The 14,007-nt window shown below is 39.0% G+C and overlaps 1 protein-coding gene across 1 annotated transcript in view; it reads left to right on the forward strand.

Moving 5' to 3' along the window:
- The first annotated feature begins 4,853 nt into the window (after positions 1-4,853).
- The window catches only part of LOC124284156 (glutamate receptor ionotropic, NMDA 2B-like), a 116,781-nt gene continuing 107,627 nt past the window's right edge, over positions 4,854-14,007 (forward strand). The window contains exon 1 of the mRNA XM_046720220.1: positions 4,854-4,947. The gene's annotated coding sequence lies outside the window, so the exon portion shown is untranslated. The remainder of the gene's footprint in view (positions 4,948-14,007) is intronic.

Here is a 14,007-nt window from a genome sequence, read left to right on the forward strand (position 1 = left end):
CAAATGCCAACACCGATGGTGGCAACAGTGAATTACAGTCTTTCATTCCATACATTGCATTGCACATTACTGTATAACAGCATATCACCCAGTGAGATTGTAATATATTATCGAGGAATGAAGGGTCAGAGGGTTTTCACGGAGTAATGTATTGGCAATAATGACCCTCAAATTCTGTTCACAGTATCGGAAGACCCTCCCCACCTTTTGTGCATACTGTTGGAAAAGTATAAAAAAAAATATATACTTAAATTTGATTCAAAATGTACTTCTTTGTTGCGTAAAGATTTAAATACCTTTTCACCCCACCTAATGAATGACCGTTCTCTATATATTCTAAATATCAATATATGTGGTTAGGATTTTGATACACACTTGATTCTGTTAGCAGTGTCATTGCTATTTATCAGATTCCCTGACACTATGCCACTTGTCTGTCTGTTTGAACGTAAATGTTTTGAGTGTATTCTCGTTGGCATGTCTGCAGAAACCAGAATAATGCAAAACCGTCTTATCTATTTGTGCCATTGCCATTTTTAGATAATTAGAACATGTCAAATTATGATATTACTGCGTTGAGAGATGAGCGATATCACCTGCATACTCCTTCTCCCCTGGCATATGGTGAAATGCATTTGTGTCCACAAAAATCAAACCAAATCAGACCCAAATCAAACAAATGTAACATAAATTTCCCATTCAATAAGGCACAAAGAAACATGTCAGTGTACACATTTTGCGAAAATTTGAATTTAAAGAATTAACACGTATGTGCAAATATTTACAGTCAATAGGTATATTTTCCCAACAAACATGGAACATACTGGTATTGTTTTGTGAATGACGTTCTGATAAACTTCCTGTTACAGCGGTGAGCTGAAGGATACACAAACACCGCCATCATGGCAACAAGCGTGTTGACCTTCTCTTAAACCTCTCCAACTCAAGCTCCTTACAGCGAAACGGCGTCGCATAATGTTTATTAACAATGACTTTGATGCGCAGAGCCTAAACACAAACAAATTGTTGTCTGGCAAGATGGCGACAAACAAACGCTTCGCATCTCACGTTCCGTTTGTTTTTAAATTAGGTAAATTAAAAACATGGCTGTAAGATAAATTCACTGTTGGCTTATCCCACGGGGAATTCATGTACATTGCAACACAGCAAGGAACCTTATTAACATTCCTATCGTGTTGGTGGCTCAACGCCGCACACGGCAATATTTTAGCTATATCATGGCGGCTTGTTAATAAGTCCGTCTGGACTGGGTAGTCAGGTGATTGGTACAATCAGCAACGATAGACGTCATCGAGCTACAATGAAACGTTACCAAACAAGACACCAAGTCTCTTAAAACCACCATTCTGACTCAGTATTCTGGGAACTAACCCTAACCTGAGTCTCCGCGAGGCTTTCGTTTGGTGTGTTGTTTAACGCCGCACTCAACAATATTCCAGCTATAAAGCTCTGTAAATAATCAAGTCAAAGACAATCCAGTGATCAACAGCATGAGCATCGATCTACGTAATTGGGATACGATGACATGTGTCAAACCAAGTCAGCGAGCCTGACCACCCGATCCCGTTAGTTGCCTCGTACGACAAGCATGGGTTGCTGAAGATCAATTCTAACCAGGATCTTCATGGGTCCTCCTAGTGACATTTATATTAGTCTTAGTGGTGTACAAGAAACTACGTTTATCTCGAACACGCTTATAACGAACTGACCCACTATTGTTTGGTTCTGGACCCTTTCTGTACTGTTGCATCGGTTATAACGAACTTTAGTGGTCCATTCGAGTTCGTTATATCCATAGTTTACTGTATTATTATGTTAGTATATATTAGCATCGTATAGTAACCGACCCGTGAAAGTCCGGGTTAGAATATTGGCCTTCAGTAACCAATGCTTGTCGTAAGAGGCAACTAACGGGATCGGGTGGTCAGGCTCGCTGACTTGGTTGACACATCGTATCCCAATTACAGATCGATGCTCATGCTGTTGATCACTGGATTGTCTGGTCCAGACTCGATCATTTACAGGCCGCCGCCATATAGCGTGAATATTGCTGTGTGCGGCGTAAAACTAAACTCAGTCACTCACTCACTCGTACAGTAACCACGTGGTTTTCCATACCATGTGCAGCTTATCATCACAGTGCGTATTCGTAATTACACAGTGTGATCAGTGTGATGGTTATGTTACGATTATACTAAATGCATTGACCTGTATGTTGTTACAAAGACCGTCAGTGCATAACCATAATTCGTGCACTAAACTTTTATAAAATGATAAAGTACTCGCAAATTTTGTGTCATGGCAACTGTTGCAATAGTGCAGTGAAATGGGATTTTAGTTCGTGTTGAAGATGATGTGACTCATATAGCGCTCTTATGACAACTTCTTCTTGTCCAGACTTACGATAATGCAGGGTTACCATGAATGTGCAACATGAGTTTGCAATGCAAACGCAAAGTCCACAAAACATTGTGTTATTCCTTTTATACCTCGGGGCGGTGGGGTAGCCTAGTGGTTAATGCCGAAGACCCGAGTTCGATTCCCCACATGGGTAAAATGTGTGAAACCCATTTCTGGTGTCCCCCCGCCGTGATATTGCTGAAATATTGCTGAAAGCTGCGTAAAACCATACTCACTCACCTTTGAGGCCTTGTGCTCAACAGGGAAACAGGAAACTACAGGTACCATTTTGTAATTTGTTTGCAAACAAATTTGTTTAATTGAGGGAAAGAGATCCATCCAACGGTTTTTCTGTGTTCCGAGGAGACGGACTATCCATCAGACCCAGAGGAGATATTTTATGGTGAACTACGTGCATATATATTCACCATAAAAAGTTTAGACTCACTGGTGTAAATTTAGCCACTTACTTCAGTCAACTGTTCTAAACTAGATTTTGCAAAATATTCTATACAGTTTAAGGGTACTGTTTACACTTGAACTGATGTATTGTAAAACAAATTGTAACGCTGAAAAGATTATTGTCATGAGTTCAATAAATGATGAAACTCAGTGAAAATTGGTGAATTCTTAACAAAACTTCACACCAAAACGCAGCTGTTCAAATGCACGATATTTGCACATACTTTTCAGCAATTTGATGCATGATCCTCGTGAAATTCATCTGCATAAGGTTCCCCAAAGTTAGTGGACAAATTCGACGTAACCACATATATATACATAACATATAGTGAGTGTTTTAAGTGAGTCTAAACTTTTGATGGGTAGTTCATATGCATTACAATGCAGACGTCTGTGACTTTACTTCAGCATCAGCTTCAGTATCTTTAATAAATTCGCAAATTTAACATTGATGACAGAAGCATCAACACATTCACTGGCAACTTCTGAAACATCACCGGTATGGCTGATTCTGTCAGCCATTTGATACCCTGCAACTGAGTGAGTGAGTTTGTTTTTACGCAGCTTTTAGCAATATATTCCAGCAATATCAGGGCGGGGGACACCAGAAATGGGCTTCACATAGTGTACCCATGTGGGGAATCGAACCTGGGTCTAAGCGTGATGAGCGAGCGCTTTAACAACTAGGCTATCCCACCGCACTCAATTGAAGTCCTCCGTTACGACGCACGGTAACAATGACTAATCACGATTTACTGAAGTAGAATTTAATAGACACTGATGATCTCATGACAATACCTTCCAAAATATATGTTGTAACTAAACTACTTTCGAAATTATATGTTTTAACTAAACTAAAGGATGGGGGATGGGGATGGGGGATGGGAAACCATGAAAAAACACTCAAACACCAACTTTCAATCTTTCAGGCTGTTCACTGCACAAACATGTTGCTACATACACTAAAACACTGAATGTCCAATGTGAGAAAAACGACACCGTGGATTATTTTGGTCAATTAATTCAAATATGATATCGAATGTTTGCTTCATACATATATTCACTGAACGAAATGTGAATGGCTGATTTGCATGATAAAGGTCACCTGATATTGTGACCGGTATATGTCCGGAAGGTACCAGTTTGCAGTGTTACTATTATCATTCGGCAATAATACCTATAAACATAATAACCAACGAAATGTGACCACACCTTCATTTGCCTGCGTATCGACAAGTTAGAGGCTACTAGTTGAAAACTGGATCGATTTCTATGTGTTCCACTGAAAGCCATGTAAACATACACATGGCATATATGACCTAAATTAATATTCACCTATTTTATTAAAAAACCATATCTCATTATATTGTGTCGTGAACGATGCAATATGTGAACAAATAAATCTAACATAAGTACATGTATATCGAATTTCCTTGAAAGGGACCGTTCATAATACATATATGGCTCGTGTGTGTGTGTGTGTGTGCATGTGTGTGTTTGTGATGATGTTTCTTTTATGGAGAACCATGTACAATGTGAATACCTCCCCCTAAAAATTATGTACATTCCCCACCCCACTGCATGCCATGTACAAAATCAATGACATCCCTCGTAGATAATGTGTACAAAATTGATGACCCCCCCTACCTACAGGGAACAAAATGGATGATCCCCCACCGTTAAAATCGTCATATCATCATCCCCCTTAGCCATAAATTATGAACGGTCCCTAATACGGTCAGTACGAAAACATACAGTCATGCATATACGTGTATAATATCTGTTCAAAATTATGCACAATCATGCCAGTTACAGGCTGACAAAATCACATGGATGTAATTTGTTTTCGTGACAGTCTCAACAGAAAGAGCATGACACATTTATAGCATCATTAATGCACGAAACCATTTCTACACAATTCATAACACATGCTTGTGTTTTGCTCTGTCTAGTTGTACATATCCCTTCAATACAACAGCTGGGTCCTGTATTCATCGGTTAGAAATGCATGAGTTCTGTTGGCAATTACAGTGGCAGTCGGAATACACACACGCCCGGTGAAAGGTAGGTTGATAGAGTTAGAACAGACCGTATGGAAACTGTATGTACCTTCTTTTATTTATTTCCAGGTAAAATAAGCCGTTTTACAAGTCTGTAATATCACCAAGGTGTACGAGTTCTTAGGAGCTGAATTGGCTTGTGTCCAATCAGTATAAAGTTCAATGGTGATGCTGAAACGTTCAGATTGTAGGTTCCCGAACAATCCGCTTGAGGCATGCAATGAATTTAGACTCAAATGGGCAAGTGAAATATGTGCATAACAAATAGCATTTCTGACTGATATCTAACTCTAAGTCTGTTACCTGGAGTGCGAACACGTTCATTTGTGACACATCAACCATCATCACCACCTGGCAACAGAAATGGCCGCCCATATGATTTATGTATGGATTTGCATGCGACTGGACGGTTAATTAGCTATATGTTCTCACGAATAGGCCGCCTCCGTGGTGTAGTGGTTAGAGCGTCCGCCCGGAGAGCGGAAGGTCGCGGGTTCGATCCCCGACCGCATCATACCAAAAGACGTTAAAGTATGGTACTTGTTGGTCCCTGCCTGGCGCTCGGCATTAATGGGTACAACAAGGACTGGTTGGCTCGGAGTCAGTATACTGTGTCTGAGTGGGGTATTCATGCTTCATGATATCTGATATCTCAGTGAGCTAGCACTATAAAACCAGCTTATGTCTGGGCTAGTACAAGCAGCCGCACATACATATACACACGCATGCACGTCGTCATATGAGCGAAATATTCTCAAGCACGACGTTAAACCCAATTTCACCTCACCTCACCTCACCTCACGAATAATGGTAACGTTATCATATAATGGGTAGATTTGGGATACAGCTATCCTTTTGGTCATTTACGGATAGAGATGCAGCGTTAAAGGTTTGGCAGATACTTCCTAGCCTTAAGCAACAAACATGGCTATCGAGTAAGAATTAAGCATCGGGAATCGTGAGAAACTACTGGGAGAAGTTGTAGTCTGAGATAAATACAACCAGTGCCCAATGGGGCTTAGCCGAGGCATCTTACAAGTTTGCAATCTTTAATTTCAATAATATATAATTTGCAAAATAATTTCGCGAAGACGCCAGCAGGATCAGTTTCCATACCCGTGCATGTAGACTTCTGCTTGTAAACTATTTCCCCCAATTAAAAGGGTTTGATTTGGACCACATATGTCCTCATCGTTCGCTATTCGTTGCATGCATATCAAGCTCTGCCTTTTGTAACGTTGTGGCCAGCTGTTGAATGGCTACGCTGACTGAACAAACATTGCGTATCAGAGACTTTGGTGGGAGTGACTTCCCTTCGGACAGTTACTCTAGCAGGCGGACCGATGTACTGCCGAGAAAGGCAAATCGAAACAATTGGTGTTGTGATACTGTAATTAATCTGTTTGATATTTTAATACTACCCATTGCCTTATATGGCAGTGAAATATGGGGGTATGAAAATACTGTATATGCTGAAAAGTTTCATCTTAAATTTCTCAAGTTTGCTACAGGATTACGATTATCAACCCCTAACTTCATGGTTTATGGCGAACTGGGTTGTCCCTGTGAGCATCACAATAGCTAAACGGATGATCACATTTTGGTATAATTTAGAAACAGCATCTTCCCCGTATAGGTTATCATCGCGTGTCCTTCAACTCTTCAAACTAGACAACTCTCTTAATCTCCGTAATAATAATGTATGGATACCTCACATAAAAAGTATTTTAAACAGTTGTGGCTTAACTTATGTATTTGATAACCCTAGTTGAGTTTGTAAACAGTGGTTAGTCTCAATGGTTGAATCAACTCTTAAAGATAATTTTATACAGAAATGGAGGGAAGATATTCATATAAGTTCAAAGGGTAATTATTATAAACTGTTCAAAGATCTGCCGTCGTTTGAAAAGTACCTTCTATTTCCTGTTTACATCTCTCGGCCCATTATGTCATTTCGGACATCGAACTATCACCTACCAATAGAAACTGGCCGCTGGAATAATATACCAAGAATAAACCGAAATTGGAATCTTTGTAATTCACCGGCGATAGCCGACGAATTCCACTATCTATTTAAATGCTCGTTCTTTGACTACAAAAGATCCCAATATATCCCGACTTATTACAGTAAATGGCCGAATCTTGTAAAATTTAAACTATTGTTTACCTCAGACGATTATACACTTGTTAAAATATTTCAAGATTTATAAGAATTATTAATAACACTATAAAAAGATAAGCACTGATATATTCACTGTTACCAAGTGATCATAACAACTCATCATTTATGTTATGACTTTATTTGTACTGTACCTGTACCACCAATGGTGGTTTGTCGGAATAAATATTGACTTGAATTGAATTGATATTTTGCAAACATGCATAGTTTTGTAGTTAAGTTATTGTTTAGAAACAGGTATAAATGCACGCACACACACACACACACACACACACACACACACACACACACACACACACACACACACACACACACACACACACACACACACACACACACACACACACACACACGCACACACCACCACCACCACCACCACCAACAACAAACAGCAACAACAAAAACACCAAAACCTGCCCCCCCAAAAAACAACAACATAAAAACAATAAATAAAAAACAAACCCAAAACCAAAAATCAAAACAAACATAACCAACCAAAATACAAACAAACACATACACATACAAAAACAAAACAACAAACAAAAAGAAAACGAGAAAAAAACCTTGTTTGTTGTTAGGAATGACATTAAACATCTGAAGGTTATCTGGCTTGCTTGTTTCGGGTGGATGACAATAATCCAGAGGTTGAGGAGGGGTTGGTGGGGGTGGGGCAATTCGATCTCCAGAAACCTATAATCATGAGTTTGAATCTAGGTCTAACTGACTATGTTTACCGGTGGTATACATCTTAGACCTACAGTCCTTCGGATTTCCCTCCCACATCAATCTCACCAGCCTCGTAACAGCGATGCTGTTAAAACTCCCGAAGACCAAACTTACCTGCTCACTGTGTAATACCCGCTCCACTGTTAGCGAGCTTTAATGCACAGTAAATGTACGAAAACCACAATGAACAAAACTATTCTGTACAGTGGTACGTTATGAACCTATACTAAATCATTTCGTTAAGAATAGCCTTACTTGGGTCTATTATTACATGCCATGATTAAATAACATGAAAGTAAAGTTTCTCTTTTAATGAAAAAAGGAATATATCCCTCACAACTATTTATATCTTTAAAACGAGCTACTTAAGTAGTTTCATTTACAACATAATTTGTGATAAAAGTCTACTTATGGCGGCAGAGTAGCACAGGCTACGTGTTTTACACAGAATTGCCATCTAGTCACAGAAGAGCTGGCTAATAAAACCTCTGGATTCAATTCAGCACTTGTTGGAAGAGTCTAATGGCGGCGGTGAGTCTCATGCTGTTCCCACGACGACGTTAAAAGACTCATGTTTCTTGTCAAAGGAATGAGAGTTCATTACTTATCGAACGATTTCTAAAATCTTGATGTCTAAAACTCATCAGTAAGCTGTCATAGATACAGTTATAAGGATGAATTGGTGCAAATGCTCAAAACATGGTATCTGACTGGCCTCAGTGTCCTGCTAGCAATACATATACATTTCCAATGCGGTGTCAAATTGTTCGATATTATTCCGTTGTCGTTCCCAGGAATGGTTCTACATATTACTGGTGCTTATTGAACATTAACCTTCAGTTTAACATACATGAAATATGAAACATATGAATTTAGATATAGGACTTTAACAAGGATATGTTTTGCGTGTGTAGCTTTTGGGCATTGTATTTCAGTTGCATAGACACAATCCGGGTTCTGAAACCAATTTGGCTGATACACAAATCACTTTGAGTATTTCAAGGGAAAGATTAACAGTGTTCGTAACCATTTCCCATGTCTGACCAATATTAATGAAAGTCTGGTGAGCGGTCTAACAAAATTCAAGAGATCACTTAGAAAACAATAGCGGTCCTTCATGAGCCCATTGTGGAATCTTCCCAGTCCAATCTACACAAGCAATATAAACAAGGACCTTGGCAGACACATACATAACAAGCCCATACCAGAGAAGAACCCCAGCACCCATACCTTGGGAAACACTTTACAGATGCACAAATGCCGATGTGTTCGTTAACGAACACAGTGCCTGCATCGTCATCAGGTTAGGGCTTCTGGTCGTACGAAACTCATAAACTTGCTTTACTGCAGGGATGATCAGAGTCAGCTGTTGACTATGGGCTTGCACAGAACATATACCTCCACCGTCCCGTATGTAGTTGAATGCTGCTGATAATAGCAAGATACTATACATTGATGTGCACACTGTTACCTTAATGGGGTGAACGTCAGCGTATTCATTCAGTGTAGACATCCCAGGCTCTTTCCCAGCGACAGGAAACGCAATTATAAACAGATCATTCACTTGACAAAAATGTCATAGATTCTCCTGAGATAAGACAAGAATGTTTTAGTGTGACGTTAAAATGTCCTAACTGTGTAATATATGCCTTCGACATGACACTTTTTTCAAATATCTTCAACTTTTCTGTTATGCCGTCTGTCTTTTTATGATTATAAATTTCCGCCCCATTCAAAAGTATCCACACTTCGCGCACTTGAATGGTTCTTCTACCGCTCTGGAAAAAGAATTAGCGAGTTCCAGTTTCATAAAAAAACACGAAATGTCTTACTGTCCTTAAAAGGATATTCGAATCGCTTTCGGTTTTGCTTTCCGCTACTTTTAAGCTCTACAATCACCAAGGAACGGTGGATTTATCAATATGAACATCATTTATGAAGTTTGCTTATAAACACTCAATTTTATCACCAATTTTCAGCGTTTGAGGGCAAGACTGTGCACCATTTTTGAACACATCTAAGCAACGCGTACATTTTTTTTTATCAGTTTTAGTTCTTCCTTTAGGCTTGAGGATGGAGACGAGAAACACAGAATGATAAATATCTGGCCTGGTTATGTTTGTAAAGGGTAACAAGAGGGTAGGGGCAGGATACTCACCTTTCAGTGAACACCTGGTGTCATCTCCAGTTGATAGTGAATCATAAACTCATGCTCATGAAACACATTTGCATCTGTATTTAGAGGAGATCTCTTATCAGTGTGGAAAAGGTTTTGTCATTTTTATTCAATCCCAAAAAATATTTCTGCTCAGGACGTTTTTCACAAACCCATTAACTATAAAATGGACTATGTCTGTTTTTGTATTTCAAATATCCTACGATCTGTATTTAGAAGATAAACTGTTTTCTGGTAAAAGATTTTATAACGTGGAAGCGATGAATTTCTGCCTTAAAAGAGTTAAACTGCAGTGATGTTATGGCACTAAGGACGTTGCTTTGTTTACTTTGACAAAAAAATTCGCGGCTAGTCGTAAAATGGGAATTAATTCTCCCTTTATAATACATGACACCGTTCCTATGGCAGGTAAATGTCTCATTGAGGGAAGATTGATTTACGATAAGTCCTTGAAGGCTTTATATTAGACGACTATGAGCAGAAATTGAGGTATATGGTACCCATGAAAAAGACTGTAACCAAATAATGCAGTTTTGCATTTGGCATCAAGTGACTTGTGAATGTACACAACATTGGAACATAATTAATTGCCTGAAATGGGGAAGAAAATGGTTACATCAGTAAAACTGTTAGGATCAAGCAGTGAAATGCTGAAATTATTTTTATCTATAAAACGGATTTTACAACATGTAAGAGGGGCTACATGTAAGTTACACCGTGTATTATCTCTATCTGTGGTCATTCATAAACATGATGAATTTTCTATGATATTTTTAGTCTGAATCTAGGCACTGAAGCTTTTAGCAGAGATTTCTCCTGAGTATGAAAGGATTGTGTTGCTTTGATGTATATACAAGGTGACAGCTTCTATCACAAGGCCACGTTAATCTCAACAGACCAATTCTCCGTGATGCCACGCGGATAAAACCCTTTTGTAATATGCAGTGCACTGTGTGTGGGTGTGCATATGGGCATTTATGTGTATGTGTACATGTGAATGTGAGTGTGAGTACGAGTACGAGTGCGAGATGTATGTGTACATTGTATATGTGTGAATGTAAATGTGAATGTGAGTGTGAGTGTGAGTGAGAGCGTGAATGTGAGTGTGAGTGTGAGTGTGAGTGAGAGCGTGAATGTGAGTGTGAGTGAGAGCGTGAATGTGAGTGTGAGTGTGAGTGAGAGCGTGAATGTGAGTGTGAGTGAGTGAGAGCGTGAGTGTGAGTGTGAGTGAGAGTGTGAGTGAGTGTGAGTGAGTGAGAGCGTGAATGTGAGTGTGAGTGAGAGCGTGAGTGTGAGTGTGAGTGAGAGCGTGGTTGTGAGTGTGAGTGTGAGCGTGAGTGAGAGCGTGATTATGAACGTGAGTGTGAGTGTATGTAGGTGTACATTGTATATGTGTACATGTGAGCGTAAGTGTGAGAGTGAGTGTGAGAGTGAGTCTCAGTGTGAGCGTGAATGTGAGTGTGAGTGTGAGTGTGAGTGTGAGTGTGAGTGTGAGTGTGAGTGTGAGTGTATGTAGGTGTACATTGTATATGTGTACATGTGAGCGTAAGTGTGAGAGTGAGAGTGAGTGTGAGTGTGAGTGAGAGCGTGAATGTGAGTGTGAGTGTGAGTGTGAGTGTGAGTGTATGTAGGTGTACATTGTATATGTGTACATGTGAGCGTAAGTGTGAGAGTGAGAGTGAGTGTGAGTGTGAGTGAGAGCGTGAATGTGAGTGTGACATGAGAGCGTGAGACGTGAGTGTGAGTGTGAGCGTGAGTGAGTGTGAGTGTGAGTGTGAGAGTGAGAGTGAGAGTGAGTGTGAGTGTGAGTGAGAGTGAGAGTGAGAGTGAGAGTGAGAGTGAGTGTGAGTGAGAGTGAGAGTGAGAGTGAGAGTGAGAGTGAGAGAGTGAGGGTGAGTGATTGTATATGTGTACATATGAGTGTGAGTGTGAGTGTATGTATGCGCCCTTTGTACACCCGCAACTGTTTCACATATTCAGTTATTTCAAACTCCAAAATTAAATTATTTTCATTGTCTATGTTATGGGAGATTCTAGCAAACATGACATCATTTGCTTTTAAATCTAACCTTGCGTCAACAGCTTGTAGGGATATAACGTGCATTCCCGCATATACGGATATGGCGTAAAACAATAGTCATTGCCTAATAACACATCAATAGTGTGCTTTTGAAGGTGAATGGCGATCAAAGGAAGCTTATGTATTTCAAGATGTACCACTTAAGTGGGGAGCAGCGGAGAAGAAATTATGATACTTTTCTTCAGACAAATAATTTTCTTGAAAACAGAAGTAAAACCAATCTGACACTGTAGCCGTCTCGAGGTTTCGCAAAGCAAGACGCGGAACCATCAACCTTGTCGCTTAATTCATGCTAAATAGACGTTAATTGCGTGGTTTGAACATTTAATTTAATTTTCAACGCGGGGCAGCGACAGTTAGAAGCAGCGGAATCAAGGCTTGACATCTGATTGTTGTTTTCAGAGTCAGTTCCACGTGCAATTATAGCCAACAACATCTGCAAAGTTATAACCAATGACAATAATACGTTTCAGTGTGTGACAGTACATGTCGTGTTTATATCCAAAACCATAGTTTGTATATTACATGTTAATAAATCATAGTCTTTTGACATGTTCAACAGGGTTGTGTAATTTCAACAGAGGTATTATTGTCACTTTTTCGATTTTGCTTACAATCAGTGATGTCCCCGCAATCTAAATGATAAACTATCATGTTTTTTCGTACCGTTTGGACAGATTTTATCATCAAATTCGTCGTTATTTGCAAAACTTCGATTGATTAAAGCATAAAAGCAATCATAAATATTGTTTACAGAGTATTTTTATGACGTGGAAATGATGATTGATTGTTTACAGAATGTAAACATAGCATGAGGTATCATTATATTTTAATAATTTTGAGCAACATGATAAAAATGGTGTTGGTGGTGACAAATCTGCGGAACACCTCTCTGATATTAAATACTATGTCTTAATGAGACTCATGTTATGAGATATGTGACTATCAGTAACACTAATGGCACAAGGTCACAAATCAAATGTGTTTATATTCTAAAGGTTACGCTTTTGCTCCTGTGAATTGACGTAGAATGATGCATTCATGACTCACGGTGCGTTGTTTTTAGTTTAATGCCACACTCAGCATTATTCCAGCCATATGATAGCGTATGCCTAGCAAGCACATAGATGCAGTGTAAGTAGAAGAGACACCTAATGATAGTTGCTTTAATATCTTGCAATTATCTTACAACGTGTAACCTTGGTATGAGCGAAAACACAAATCGATCCCATTGCATTGAAACCAATAAACATGCACTTATATAACCGATAGGCCACAGATGAGAACCTGAACAAAAAAAATCCAAACAAACAAAACAAATCCTGGTAAAACAATGATATGTCACTGATAGGCCACGGGTGAGAAGTTGAGAAAAAACCCATACAAACAAATCCTGGTATAACAATGATATATTAAAAATCCGTGTACAGCAGTGATATCATACTAACAGGCCACATATGAGAATCTGAAAAAACAAGTAGTCAAACAAATCCTGGAGTAACAAAGATATATTACTGATTGGCCACAGATGAGAATCTGAACAAACAAACAAACAAACAAACAAATGCTAGTACAACAATGATATATTACTAGTAGGCCACAGATTGGAATCTGAAAAAAAAGCTAAACAAACAAATCCTGGTACAACACTGATATATTACTAGTAGGCCTCCGATGAGAATCTGAACAAACAAACAAACAAGTCCTAGTACAACAATGGTATATTACTTATAGGCCACAGATGAGAATCTGAAAAAATTAAACAAACAAACAAATCATGGTACAACAATGATATATTACTAGTAGGCCACAGATGGGAATCTGAAAAAAAAGCCAAACAAACAAATCCTGGTACAATAATGATATATTACTTATAGGCCACAGATGAGAATCTGAACAAACA

Source organism: Haliotis rubra, unplaced genomic scaffold (assembly GCF_003918875.1).
Source record: "Haliotis rubra isolate DU_JTF1 unplaced genomic scaffold, ASM391887v1 Scf33, whole genome shotgun sequence".
Lineage (NCBI taxonomy): Eukaryota > Metazoa > Mollusca > Gastropoda > Lepetellida > Haliotidae > Haliotis > Haliotis rubra.